Genomic DNA, 10,576 nt, shown 5'->3' with positions numbered 1-10,576 from the left:
AAAAGGCTTGCTATTGCCAAACCTATTTCTCCCATCATTATTATTATTGAAGCCTTGTTGAGGCTTCTGTTGATCCTTCCATGAGAAATTTGGATGATTTCTCCATGAAGGATTATAGGTGTTTCCATGGGATTTTCCCATGTAATTCACCTCTTCCATTGCAGGATTCTCAGAGTCATAAGCTTATCCTTCAGAGGAAGCTTCTTTAGTACTGTCGGATGCAGCTTGCATTCCAGTCAGATTCTGAGAAATCATATTGACTTGCTGAGTCAATATTTTATTCTGAGCCAATATGGCATTCAGAGTATCAATCTCAAGAACTCCTTTCTTCTGAGTCATCCCATTATTCACAGGATTTCTTTCAGAAGTATATATGAACTGGTTATTTGCACCCATTTCAATGAGTTCCTGGGCTTCTGCAAGTGTTTTCTTCAGATGAAGAGATCCACCAGCAGAGTGGTCCAATGACATCTTTGACAATTCAGACAGACCATCATAGAATATACATAAGATGCTCCATTCTGAAAGCATGTCAGAAGGACACCTTCTGATCAATTGCTTGTATCTTTCCCAAGCTTCGTAGAGGGATTCACCTTCCTTCTGTTTGAAGGTTTGGACTTCCACTCTAAGCTTGCTCATCTTTTGAGGTGGAAAGAATTTGGCCAAGAAAGCATTGACCAACTTTTCCCAAGAGTTCAGGCTTTCTTTAGGTTGTGAGTCCAACCATATCCTAGCTCTGTCTCTTACAACAAAAGGGAAAAGTAGAAGTCTGTAGACCTCGGGATTAACCCCATTGGTCTTAACAGTGTCACAGATTTACAAGAATTCAGCTAAGAACTGATGAGGATCTTCCAATGGAAGTCCATAAAACTTGCAATTCTGCTGCATTAGAGAAACTAATTGAGGCTTAAGCTCAAAGTTGTTTGCTCCAATTGCAGGAATTGAGATGCTTCTTCCATAGAAGTTGGAAGTTGGTACAGTAAAGTCACCAAGCATCTTCCTTACATCTCTAGCATTATTGTTGGGTTCGGCTGCCATGTCTGCTTCTTTTTCAAAATTTTTTGTAAGGTCCTCTCCGGAGTGTTGTGCTTTAGCTTTCTCTTCAGAGTCCTTTCAGGTTCAGGATCAGCTTCAACAAGAATGTCCTTTTCCTTGTTCCTGCTCATATGAAAAAGAAGAGAACAAAGAGAGAATGGGAATCCTCTATGTCACAGTATAGAGATTCCTTTATGTGAGTATAAGAATAGAAGAACAGAAGAATGAGAAGAGAGAGGAGATGAGTAATTCGAACAGAGAGAAGAGAGAGAAGTTCGAATTATGAGTAGAAGAGAAGTATTAGTAATTAAATAGATAAATAGAAAGAGATGAGAGAGAGAGGATTCGAATTTTAAGAAGAGGTAAAAGATAAATATTTTTATTTTTATTTAATTAATTAAGTCAGTTTCAAAAATATTAAAAGAAATAAAATAAAATTAGAATTTAAAATAATTAGTTAATTAAAAAGAATTTTGAAAAAGTGGTTAGTTGTTTTCGAAAATGAGAAGTGAAAAAATAGTTAGGTGGTTTTGAAAAAGATAAGAAATAGTAAACTTTTTAAAATTAAAACAAACAAGTCAAGTAGTTAGTTGAAAAAGATTTGAAAATAAATTCTGAGAAGATAAGAAGTTAGAAAAAGATTTTGAAATTAAAATTTTAAAAAGATATGATTGAAATTTATTTTGAAAAAGAATTAAAAAAGAAATTAAAAAGATTTGATTTTTTTTTAAATTAAAGTTGATAACTTGACTAACAAGAAACTAAAAGATATGATTCTAGAACTTAAAGATTGAACCTTTCCTAACAAGAAAGTAATAAACTTGAAATTTTTTGAATCAAAACATTAATTGTTAGTAAAGTTTTCGAAAATGTGAAATAAAAATAAGAAAAAGATTTTGAAAAATTTTAAGAATGAAATTCGAAAAAAATGAAAAAGTATTGATTTGAAAAAGATTTGAAAAGATAAAGTTTTTAAATTGAAATTTTGACTAGACTAACAAGAAACAACTAAATTTTAAAAATTTTTGACCAAGTCAACTGAAAATTTCAAAAATTATGAGAAGAATAAGGAAAAGATATTTTTTTTTACTTTTGAATTTTTAATGAGGAGAGAGAAAAACAACAAAATGAAACAAAATATAAAAATTTAAGATCAAAACAAATAATGCATGTAAGAACACTTTGAATGTCAAGATGAACACCAAGAATACTTTGAAGATCATCATGAACATCAAGAACATATTTTTGAAAATTTTTAAGAAAAGAAAGACATGCAAGACACCAAACTTAAGAACTTTTGTACTAGGGACACTAACAATTTGAAAATGCACAAGAAAAATAAGAAAAAACACAAAACAAGAAAAATTACAGATCAAACAAGGAAAATCATCAAGAACAACTTGAAGATCAAAGAAGAACATAATGCTTGAATTTTCAAAAATTTTAAGAAAAATTAAAAACATGCAATTGACACCAAACTTAAAATTTGACACAAGACTCAAACAAGAAACACAAAATTTTTTTTTGGTTTTATGATTTTATTAATTTTTTTTTTTGTATTTTTTTTCAAAATTATTTTGGAAAAAGAAAATAAAGAAATTCAAAATTTTTAATAAGAATTCCAGAATTCATGCAATGTTAGTCTAAAGCTTCGGTCCAAAAGAATTAGACATGGCCAAATGGCCAGCCAAGCTTTAGCATAACAAATACAGACATGTCCTTTCTACAATGAAAAGTGAAAACCTCAGTCCAAAAGATTAGACATGGCTTAACAGCCAGCCAGGCTTCAACATATCTCATGAAGCTCTAGAATTCATTCTTAGAAACTCTGAAGAACATTTTTTTCGAAAACTTTTTTTTTCGAAAATAAAAATAAAAAAAGTTTAAACATAAAATAAAATTACCCAATCTAAGGAACAAGATGAACCGTCAGTTGTTTAAACTCGAACAATCCCCAGCAACGGTGCCAAAAAATTGGTGCACGAAATTGTGATCACACTTTTCACAACTCCGGTACAACTAACTAGAAAGTGCACTGGGTCGTCCAAGTAATAAAACCTTACGCGAGTAAGGGTCGATCCCACGGAGATTGCCGACTTGAAGCAAGCTATGGTTATCCTGTAAATCTTAGTCAGGCGGATTCAATTGGTTATGAGTTTTGATAATTGAAAGATAAATAAAATGTAAATTAAAATAAAGATACTTATGTAATTCATTGGTGGGAATTTCAGATAAGCGTTTGGAGATGCTTTGTTGCTTCTGAACCTCTTCTTTTCTATTGTTTTCATCCAATCATGCATGCTCCCTTCCATGGCAAGTTTTATGTTGGTGGATCACTGTTGTCAATGGCTACCATCCGTCCTCTCAGTGAAAATGGTCCAGGCACGGCTTCTATACGGCTAATCATCTGTCGGATCTCTCGTCTCGGATGAAAAATACCAGGCACAGCTACTGATGACATGTCATCTTAGCCTAGTTTCACTAGCCTTTTTCTTTTGTTTTCAATTGAATTATGCACTTTCTTGAGCCAAAAGCAAGCCAATTGGGTAGATTTTCATGTTTCCTTTGATTTAATCAACCATGTATGAATTCATGCTATTTCATGAGGTTTTATGCTATAATTGTCACATATTATGAAAGAATGAATATCTCATGATTTTGAGCATAGCTTTGATGTGTTTGGTTGATTAATGATAGGTGAAGAAAGCTTGGAGAAAGGTTGATGCAAGAAGGAATGGCTAGGAGGAAGAGAGAACAAAAAGTTTGAGCAAAAGTTTGCCTCAAACTTTAGCTCAAACTTTTGGATTAATTGAAAATGAACTAGGAAGCAAAAAGCTGGACCAAAAGTTAGCCCCTAACTTTTTGGCTAACTTTTGGGCAAAAGCTGGAGCAAAAGTTAGCCCCTAACTTTTTGGCTAACTTTTGGCATGAAAAACACTCCCTGGATGAGCAAAAGTTTGCGCCAACGTTAGCCCCTAACTTTTTGGCTAACGTTGGCACATGAAAAACACTCCCTGGGCTAGCAAAAGTTTGCGCCAACGTTAGCCCCTAACTTTTTGGCTAACGTTGGCGCCATGAATAAGCAAGGGGAGGCCAACGTTGGAGCAAAAGTTAGACCCCTAACTTTTGCCCCAACGTTGGTATCAGCAAGGAAGGGTGCTGATGTGAAAAGTTGGAGCAAAAGTTAGCCCCTAACTTTTACTCCAACTTTTACTCAAGCTTTCATGATTCCAACCCGGTTCAATTCGGTTCTTCTCCAAACTCCAAGAGCAATCAACCAAGGCCTCTATCAACCCAATTCCATCAAGAGCAAAGGCCCAATTGAAGGCTTGAAGACCATTTGAAGAAAGTGTATAAATAGCATAGGATTTAAGTTTTTAAGGGAGCTTCCCTTTTAGTTTTTCAGAATAGCTTTCTTTTCAGTTTTGCTTAGAGCTCACTTTTATTTTTCTTAGCATTGTTGTTTAATTCAAGAGAATTTGGGAGGAGAATTGATCTCTCTTCTTCCTTGTTCTTGCCCAGCACTCTTTACTTTTCTTGTCTTGGATTTTGGGTAGAGAATTGAAGAAATTCTGTTTCAATCTCACCTTGGGATCTTGTTTAATTTTCTGCTTAATTCAATTTTAGTTTCGGTTACTTGCTTCTTCGTCTACTTTCTTTGCAATTTACAATCTCCTTTGCAATTGTTCTTGTTGGATCTAGGAAGGCATTGAGATCTAGACTTGGTTTTCTAGTCTCTTGGGTCCTGAGATCTGAATTCAAATTTTACATCCTCTGTTTACTGCTTTTCATGCTCATTTACTTTTCTGTTTTAGATCCGATTCAATCCAAGCCTTCTTCTATTTCTCTGCTTGTTGCAATTTTACATTTCCTTGTTTAATTTCTGCAAATCCAACTCCCCATTCCCTTTACAATTCAAGCCATTTACATTTCTTGCACTTTAAGATTTTACAATTTACATTTCTTGCGTTCTAAGTTTCTGCCATTTAATTTCTTGTTCTTTAAGATTCAGCACTTTAATTCCTGTTCTCTTTAATTTCATGCCAATTACCCATTCCCTTTACTTTCTATGCAATTTAAATTCTGCAAATCACAAATCTCTCAACCAAATCTTGATTCGCTTGACTAAATCAACCACTAAACTAAAATTGCTCAATCCTTCAATCCCTGTGGGATCGACCTCACTCCCGTGAGTTATTATTACTTGATGCGACCCGGTGCACTTGCCGGTTAAGTTTGGGTGTTTTGGAGAAATTCGTTTTTCCACGAAAATATCCCATCAAGTTTTTGGCGCCGTTGCCGGGGATTGATTAGATTGACAATGATTAAGTGAGGTGGTAGTTTAGATCAAGCACTTTTTCTTTAATTTTGACTAACCCACTAACTGTTCGAGACTTTGTCTCTATTAACTCTAACTGCACTCAAGTTGCAGAGTGCTCTGTTTTAGTTTCTGGTTCTATTTGTGTTTCTGATTTTGTGATAGGAGGAAAGAGCGATAATCCACACCTTTTGATCCTGAAACATTTTGGAGGTTGAGGAAAGAGGCAAGAGATAGAGGGGAGAAATGCTGGGATTCAGAAAATCCCCACTGAGAGTTTCTCACCAGGGGATAAAGTGATATTAAACACCCAACCAATGAAGGTGCCTCCACAATTATCTGAGTACTATACTGTGAACCGGATCCTTCCACATGAACACCTAGAGATCATCAAAGAGAAGACTGGAAGGAAGTTCACAGTAAGAAGAGAAAAGCTGAGGCACTATGATTTTCAGCCTCCATGATCAAAGAATGAAGGATGTCAAGCTAATGACAATAAAAGAGCGCTTGTTGGGAGGCAACCCAACCTGAGGTAGTTTTCTTTTCATAGCTATTTTAATAAAAAGGTTAATTAGTTTTATCTATATTGCAAGAAGCTAAGTTTGGTGTTGCACACCAAAACAATCTAAGGGAGAATGAAGGATTCTAAGTTTGGTGTTCCACCAAAATTTCATCATAAAACACATTCTCACTTTCTGCATAATGCTGGCTTCAAGCATGTTGGATGAACTAGTTAACTATTCTGCTGTTTCCTAGTTTTCAGTTTTATTGCTTTTGAAAAAGAAAAAAAAGAAAAAGAGTTTCACACATGGTTAATTCGATGCATGAGAACCATTGGCAAGGTACTAAGTTTGGTGTTCCCACACCAAAGTAAGTTCAAAAGCCCACAAATAAATCATGCAAGCTAACCATTTCTTCTTTCAAGTGCTTGGGGAACAAGCAACTTTCAATATCATTGCAGAGCATCATACAAGCCTTTGGGAGGATTAAGCATCATCAACAAATAAATGAAAGAGGAATGTGTGGATCAGTGATGATGATGATGAGGAGTGAAGCAAGCGAACTCCAAAAGGTTGTAGTGTTAAGTGATTATCTTACATCAAACACTGCTATGATTGAGAGTGGTTTAGTTTCCCTGATTATCTATCTGTATAGCATAGTTTTTCTGTAATTCAATAAGCAAGATGCTTGATCATTCACAACATTTTTCTCTTCAAAACTTGTTTGCACTCAATGTTCAAAAATGCATCACATGAAAGTTCTTTGAAAAGAAGGATTGAGGAATTAAACAATTTTGAGGCAAGCAAAAGATTAGGAGAAGTGGCGGTTCTAGTTGTATGATTATGTATTGAGGTTGCATGCTTGTGAAAACTTGCATGGGAGCTCATAGGCAGGACATGAAGTTCAAAGAAGTATTGTGGAGATTCTCAAAAATCTATTGATCCAAGAAGCAGCAAACAAAACAAAAGAAAATAAAGAAAATACAAAAGCAAAAAGAAATTGGCCCAAGGCTCTGAGCATCAATTACTAGGCAGAAAAAGAAAGAAGAAACAAAACTCAAAGAGTTGTTAGCCTAGTAAATGCTTGTGGTTGAGCTGTGTCAAGGAAAGAGGCTTGAGCAAGTAAATCCTTAGGGGTGCTTTAACACCTAATACCTTAAAACCAACTGGTTTAGGAGTATTGATTGAAAGCTTATCTAAAGAGCCGCTTTGAGACATGACACTTAGAGTCGAGGCCAAAGCACAGAAACTATAAGCTGCTTCAAGGTGACTACATATAAAGAGATCTCCATGATACCATTTGGATGAAAATCCTAAGACCTAAGACTCCCAATATGTGAGGACTAGTGAGCACTGAAGCCCTTGCATGAGCATATGATTTAGAGTTCACCCCACTGACACTTAATCACTTCACTCACAGGACCTTATAATTTATTCTTCAATCCGTCTTAAGTGAAAGAACCTATGAGCATAATTCATTTCTTGCTTGGGGACAAGCAAGCTTTAAGTTTGGTGTTGTGATGACATGTCATCTTAGCCTAGTTTCACTAGCCTTTTTCTTTTGTTTTCAATTGAATTATGCACTTTCTTGAGCCAAAAGCAAGCCAATTGGGTAGATTTTCATGTTTCCTTTGATTTAATCAACCATGTATGAATTCATGCTATTTCATGAGGTTTTATGCTATAATTGTCACATATTATGAAAGAATGAATATTTCATGATTTTGAGCATAGCTTTGATGTGTTTGGTTGATTAATGATAGGTAAAGAAAGCTTGGAGAAAGGTTGATGCAAGAAGGAATGGCTAGGAAGAAGAGAGAACAAAAAGTTTGAGCAAAAGTTTGCCTCAAACTTTAGCTCAAACTTTTGGATTAATTGAAAATGAACTAGGAAGCAAAAAGCTGGACCAAAAGTTAGCCCCTAACTTTTTGGCTAACTTTTGGGCAAAAGCTGGAGCAAAAGTTAGCCCCTAACTTTTTGGCTAACTTTTGGCATGAAAAATACTCCCTGGATGAGCAAAAGTTTGCGCCAACGTTAGCCCCTAACTTTTTGGCTAACGTTGGCGCCATGAATAAGCAAGGGGAGGCCAACGTTGGAGCAAAAGTTAGACCCCTAACTTTTGCCCCAACGTTGGTATCAGCAAGGAAGGGTGCTGATGTGAAAAGTTGGAGCAAAAGTTAGCCCCTAACTTTTACTCCAACTTTTACTCAAGCTTTCATGATTCCAACCCGGTTCAATTCGGTTCTTCTCCAAACTCCAAGAGCAATCAACCAAGGCCTCTATCAACCCAATTCCATCAAGAGCAAAGGCCCAATTGAAGGCTTGAAGACCATTTGAAGAAAGTGTATAAATAGCATAGGATTTAAGTTTTTAAGGGAGCTTCCCTTTTAGTTTTTCAGAATAGCTTTCTTTTCAGTTTTGCTTAGAGCTCACTTTTATTTTTCTTAGAATTGTTGTTTAATTCAAGAGAATTTGGGAGGAGAATTGATCTCTCTTCTTCCTTGTTCTTGCCCAGCACTCTTTACTTTTCTTGTCTTGGATTTTGGGTGGAGAATTGAAGAAATTCTGTTTCAATATCACCTTGGGATCTTGTTTAATTTTCTGCTTAATTGAATTTCAGTTTCGGTTACTTGCTTCTTCATTTACTTTCTTTGCAATTTACAATCTCCTTTGCAATTGTTCTTGTTGGATCTAGGAAGGCATTGAGATCTAGACTTGGTTTTCTAGTCTCTTGGGTCCTGAGATCTGAATTCAAATTTTACATCCTCTGTTTACTGCTTTTTATGCTCATTTACTTTTCTGTTTTAGATCCGATTCAATCCAAGCCTTCTTCTATTTCTCTGCTTGTTGCAATTTTACATTTCCTTGTTTAATTTCTGCAAATCCAACTCCCCATTCCCTTTACAATTCAAGCCATTTATATTTCTTTCACTTTAAGATTTTGCAATTTACATTTCTTGCGTTCTAAGTTTCTGCCATTTAATTTCTTGTTCTTTAAGATTCAGCACTTTAATTCCTGTTCTCTTTAATTTCATGCCAATTACCCATTCCCTTTACTTTCTATGCAATTTAAATTCTGCAAATCACAAATCTCTCAACCAAATCTTGATTCGCTTGACTAAATCAACCACTAAACTAAAATTGCTCAATCCTTCAATCCCTGTGGGATCGACCTCACTCCCGTGAGTTATTATTACTTGATGCGACCCGGTGCACTTGCCGGTTAAGTTTGGGTGTTTTGGAGAAATTCGTTTTTCCACGAAAATATCCCATCAATGTTTTTGCAAAAACTTGATGGGATATTTTCGTGGAAAAACGAATTTTCCAAACACACAAAACTCACCGGCAAGTATACCGGGTCGCATCAAGTAGTAAAACTCACGTGAGTGAGGTCGATCCCACAGGAATTGATGGATCAAGCAACTTTAGTGGGTGATTAGTTTAGTCAAGCTAATATTTAAGTGAGATTGGGTGAAACTTAAAGCAACAGAATGTAAATGACAAGGAATTATAAAGTGCAGAAAGTAAAATTGCAAGTAACTTAAAGAGCAAGAAATGTAAATTGCAAGAATCTTAAATTGCAATAAAAGTAAATTGCATCAAATGTAAAGGGAATTGGGTGCAGAGAAATTAAAGAAAGCAAACAAGGAAGTGTAAATAGCAATCAAATAGAGAAGTAAAAGATGTAGCAGGTTCAACAGATTTGGAAAATCACTTGAAAAATCAAAACAGAAAGCAACTTGGCTCAGTTGCAAAATCTGAATGAGAGGTTGAAGATCTCAGGGGTTGGATGAGACTAGAGACCAAGTCTAGATCTCAATTCCTTTCTTGATCCAACAGAGAATAATTGCAGAAGAAAATAGAGAGGAAAGCAGTAAAGAGAGTTTTGATTCAAATCACAATTCCTTCAAATTATGCAGCAAGTAAACAGAGAGAAATCTCAGAGGGAGAATGAAACAGAACACCTTCAATTCTCCACCCAAGACTTAAAAACAAAGAAAAGAAGACTAAGAGAGAGAGCTCTGTATTCCTAATGCTCCCTAGTGGAGCTCGCCCCTATTCTCTCTATTCGGGCTTACTTTCTAAAATGAGAATGATGCCTTATATAGGCATTTTTACAAAATGAAAATGAAATTCAAAACAAATTACAATTAAAATGAAATTTCTATTCTAACTATCTCTTGTGCCTTTGAGTGGTGTCAATTGGGCCCTTGCTCTTGATGGAATTGGGTTGATAGAGGCCTTGGTTGATTGCTCTTGGAGTTGGAGAGAGAACCAATGTGAACCGGGTTGTGAATCTTAAAAGCTTGAGTAAAAGTTTGAGTAAAAGTTTGAGGTAAAAGTTTGAGTAAAAGTTTGAGTCAAACTTTTACTCCAACTTTTCACATCAGCCACCCTCTTTTGCTGATACCAACGTTGGGGCAAAAGTTAGGGGTCAAACTTTTGCTCCAACGTTGGCCCCCTTGTGTGCATGTGTGGGGTGCTACTTTGTCCTCTTGTCACGTTGCCAATTTTATGCCCAATATAGAATGTTAGCTTTCTAACCCACTTGGAATCACCTCAATTGGACATCTACAACTCAAGTTATGCTCCTTTGAAGGGGACAACGTTGCTGACTTTGGTGTGCAGCGTTTGAGGCGATGTTTGCCTCAAACGTGGTCGAAAACACCAGTTCTGGAGGCTCAAACATATTGTCCATCCCATACTATTATACATTGTTGGA

At 35.8% G+C, this 10,576-nt stretch overlaps 1 non-coding gene across 1 annotated transcript; it reads left to right on the top strand.

Annotated features, from left to right (window-relative positions):
• Positions 1-525: 525 nt before the first annotated feature.
• On the top strand, positions 526-633 carry LOC148568255 (small nucleolar RNA R71). The gene has a single exon (XR_015882719.1). It is a non-coding gene; the product is annotated as a small nucleolar RNA R71 (small nucleolar RNA).
• The last annotated feature ends 9,943 nt before the right edge of the window (positions 634-10,576 follow it).

Source organism: Arachis ipaensis, chromosome B4 (genome assembly GCF_059453495.1).
Source record: "Arachis ipaensis isolate K30076 ecotype BB chromosome B4, ASM5945349v1, whole genome shotgun sequence".
Taxonomy (NCBI): Eukaryota; Viridiplantae; Streptophyta; class Magnoliopsida; order Fabales; family Fabaceae; genus Arachis; species Arachis ipaensis.
This window is presented reverse-complemented; position numbering and strand designations above follow the sequence as displayed.